The sequence below is a fragment of the Juglans regia genome, chromosome 9, assembly GCF_001411555.2.
Source record: "Juglans regia cultivar Chandler chromosome 9, Walnut 2.0, whole genome shotgun sequence".
Lineage (NCBI taxonomy): Eukaryota > Viridiplantae > Streptophyta > Magnoliopsida > Fagales > Juglandaceae > Juglans > Juglans regia.
In genome coordinates this window covers 21,752,463-21,756,647 of record NC_049909.1, presented here as the reverse complement: position 1 = coordinate 21,756,647, position 4,185 = coordinate 21,752,463, and the positions used below count along the sequence as shown (strand labels likewise).

General features: G+C 37.6%; 1 non-coding gene across 1 annotated transcript; it reads left to right on the top strand.

The window, feature by feature from the left end:
* The first annotated feature begins 3,681 nt into the window (after nt 1-3,681).
* LOC118349520 lies at nt 3,682-3,823 on the top strand. The gene has a single exon (XR_004802475.1). It is a non-coding gene; the product is annotated as a small nucleolar RNA Z247 (small nucleolar RNA).
* Nucleotides 3,824-4,185: the final 362 nt, after the last annotated feature.

The following is a 4,185-nucleotide window of genomic DNA, read 5'->3' as shown; positions in this document are numbered from 1 at the left end:
CCCAGTCCACCCAACAAACTTTCGGTGCCCTTACTCTTACACATTCCCAGGCACTTTTAGTGTTGAACCTACCATCTGCTTTTGCTGTCCAGATCAACATATCAATCCCTTCCTTTTTGCTTCTCATTTCTCTCATAATCTCTTCTGCCTTTTGAGAACCCACCAGCCTAACCAATAGCTCCATATCCCACCCTTCCTCCAATCGGCAATCTTTCACTTTAATCATAGGCTGGGAAACATTATGGACTACACCAAGAGGATCCTCACTGAACCATTTATCATACCAAAATGAAATCTCCCCTTCTTTTAGCCTCCATTTCGAATTTTCCACTATCCCCGGAATGCACTTCAGGATATTTTTCCAAAAACGTGACCCTTTGCTTCTATCAATTAAAGAAATGTGACTTCTTTTCACATATTTGGCCTTACAGAAATTAGACCATAAGGAGTTTTCCGTTAAAATCTTCCATGCAAGCTTCATATGTAGGGCCTTTTCCACATCTAGTAGCTTCAGAAGGCCAATTCCTCCTTCTTGAATCGGTATGCACATTGATTCCCAGGCCTTCCAATGCTTTTTTGGTCTTCCTTCTGTATAACCCCAATAGAAGTTACTCATATATTTATTGAGGGTCTGAATGCTAGATTTTGGAACCTGTAAAACCGATAAAATGTGAATAGGAATACTCCCAAGAACATGTTTAAGTAATAACAGTACTTCACTTGAGCAGCTGTAAGTACTCCTGAATTAAATTTTTGTGTCGAACTGAAAGAAGATTAATGAAGTACAACTTGGATTACAGTTTAAGTTGCATTTTTTTTTTTACAGGGTCTTGGAAGATAATCAGGTCAGTGGACCTCTTCCAGAAAGCCTTGGAAAATTGAGCAACTTGATAAGACTGTAAGAATGCAGTCTTCATACTCCCTTAATTCCCTTGTATTTTATTGTATGCAATGTTGTTTCATCTTTGCAGTCATTCTAGTTATGTACTTCTTGCACTTCTTTCTGCTTTTTATACCTTTTGGAAACAATCATTCAAATATATTGCTTTAAGTCCTCTATTAAGTATCAAGTGTGTACTAGTTGGAACTAGGCTTTAAAATTATAATCCTTAATTTGATAATTATGACTCAACTCTTTTGGGTATTAGGTAGATGGGAATAAGACTTCATATCCATGCTAAATATTGGCACCACACTTTGTATTGCACCAACACTTTTTGCCATATTGCTTCAAGTAAATGAGTGACTAAATATTTAAGTATCTTGAAGCATTCCTTCTGTAAACGATTTTAACAGCACAATACCAGAAGCATTTGGCAACTTAAAGAACTTGGTGGATTTGTAAGTGATGCTATTTGACATTAGTATATGGAGATATAGCTTTTAGAATTAAGAGATTCTTATAACTTATAAAGCTACTCTCTACAATAGGATAGATGGGAGCAGAATATCAGGAAAAATACCTGATTTTATTGGGAATTGGACGGAACTTGATAGACTGTGAGTATTGTACGTCATTCATTTTATCTGTCATTTTTTCCCTCTTTGAAGTTTGATTTATGAATTTGAATTTTTTTTTAATCATTTTTTTTATTATCTAAGTACTCTATTTGCAGTGATATGCAAAGCACGTCCATGGAGGGCCCCATCCCTTCTAAAATATCCCGTTTGACAAACTCAACACAACTGTGAGTACATGTTCCTTTACTGGAAATTAATTAGAATTGGGAAATGTAGAAGATGGTACAATTATTGTTACTGATCTGTCATGTTTTTCAGGAGGATATCTGATTTGCAAGGATCAAGTATTGGATTCCTTGATTTGCAAAATTTGAAAAAATTGAAATATTTGTAAGTTCTATGTATTTACTTTGTTTTCTACAATGATTAATCCTATTGTGACCAATTTTTTTGTTTATTTTTTATGCTCTTACTCTTGTGCTGTGCCCTCAGGTGGCTTAGAAATTCCTTAATCACTGGTCCAATCCTAGATTATATTGGAGAGTTGAAAGCTTTGAAAGAATTGTAAGTTGCTTAAAATAACCCTACTTCTCGAGATGTTTTTACTTATGAAGTTCTTTTTCTATGTTCAGGCCGAAATCCTGTTTAATTTCATGTAGTATGTTATTTGAAAAATTCTTCTTCACACTCTACTGTGTGAAGAAGCCCCAGCACACCTAACGTGCTGGGTTGAGAAAAAAAAAAAAAAAATTCTTCACAGTGTGCTGCGGCTTCCGACTGTTCCCCAACATTTCCCATGTTATTTATGCACTTATTTTGAACAGAGACTATCGCATATAAGTCACACAACACATGTCCATTTTTTTTTCCTATCAGGTTTTTTTGTCCAAAATTGTAATATCAACTACAATGTATGCTCATATGAATTTTTCTTTTCTTGTGGAGACCTGAGCTTCAATCGTTTAAGTGGTCCAATTCCAGAGCAACTTGGGAACTTGGATCTAGATTACATGTAAGCTGATAAAGCACATAAAGTAAATTTTTGGTCAATCTTTCAAATGTTGTCTTTATAATGTTTCTCAGATTGTCTCCATGTTTATACTTCTCTGAGACTGCTCTCTTGGCAAGAAAATAGATGACATATATTTTATGGATGTTGGTTTCTAGCCAACAACTCATTGAAAGGGGAAGTCCCAACTGGGATATTGAACAACCCAAATAAGTTGTAAGTCTCCTTTAAGCTGCGAATTTTCATTTATTTGATTGTAAATCTGTCTATACACAATGATGATATGTTTCTTTGTATTGCAAGGATATATCTTACAACAATTTTTCAGGGTCGCCTATGTAAGTTTCTTTAATTCACTAATCATAGATTGTCCTGTCAAAGACAGAAGACACGGCTGACCAAGAAACATACACATGTCTGACATATTCATTCCTCTTATAAAGGAAGATTCCACAAATCAAGCCAAGAATCAATCATCAGCCAGCTAGCCTAAAATCATGCTTGTAACAGTCATCATATCTTTGAAATTAATTCTGTTATTTTTGTATAGTCATAACAGTAGCTAGTTTCCTAGAATAGAGCTTGTAAAGTTTCTATTTAAAATGTATACGAACCCTTGTAAAGGCAAGTTGGACAGTTTGTCATTTTTTACAGAGAAATAAAGATTTAGTTTCTCTCTCAATTCTCATCATGGTATCAGGAGAGCCATCCTCTCATGAGAATTTGATCCCCATATCCTCTAATCCCACTCAAAACCCTTCCTCCCCCACAGATATTCCCTTGATTGCACTCAACATTTCTGCACAAATCAATGACAAACTTACTCCCTCAACCTTCCCACAGTGGCGTGCCCACTTTGAAGCTCTTCTAATTGGGTACAATCTTCTCAACTATGTCACTGGAGATAAGTCTTGCCCCCTCAAACCGACACTCCCACATCCTCCCTTCAAAAAATCCACTGGGTAAGGTAGGATAAACTCATTCTAAGTGCTATCCTCGCCTCCACCGCACCAACCATTACCCCCCTCATTTCGGTTGCCAAAATTTCTAAGGAAGCATGGCAGAAATTACACATCCTCTATGCTAGCAAATCCCGAATCAGGGCAATGCAACTCAAAGAGGAAATCACATTATTCAAGCAGGGGAATCAAACCATCCAGGAATTCCTGCACGTCGTGAAGTCCCTTGCCGATGAAATAGCTCTCATCGATCATCTCATTTTAGATGATGATCTCACTTTATACATCCTCAATGGCCTCGGTTCAGACTATCAGGAGATTGCTGCACCGATTAGGGCTCGGGAAAAATCGCTCACCTTTGAGGAACTTCATGATCTCCTCGTGAGCCATGAGGCCTATCTGTGTCGTCTCGAAGTTTCCACCCAGCAGCTGCTAGCCACGGTCAACTACACGAACCGACGTCCAGGTTTGTCTTCCTCCTATGGAAACAATGGCAACTCCTTTCAGAGTTCAGATAAGTCCCAACTCTTTAAGGGTTCTTCGGGACATTCATGCCCAAACAATGGGCCTCGTGATAACAAAAAGCCTAACAACTTGGGCAAGTCCAATGGTCAGCGACGTTTCCAACCCAAATGTCAAATTTGTGACCAACTGGGTCACATTGCAAAGCAGTGTCCGCGAGTGATTTTTTCCAAAGCTACTGCAAATTGTGCTTCCATCTCTCCACAACAGGATACTAAGTGGCTCATTGATTCA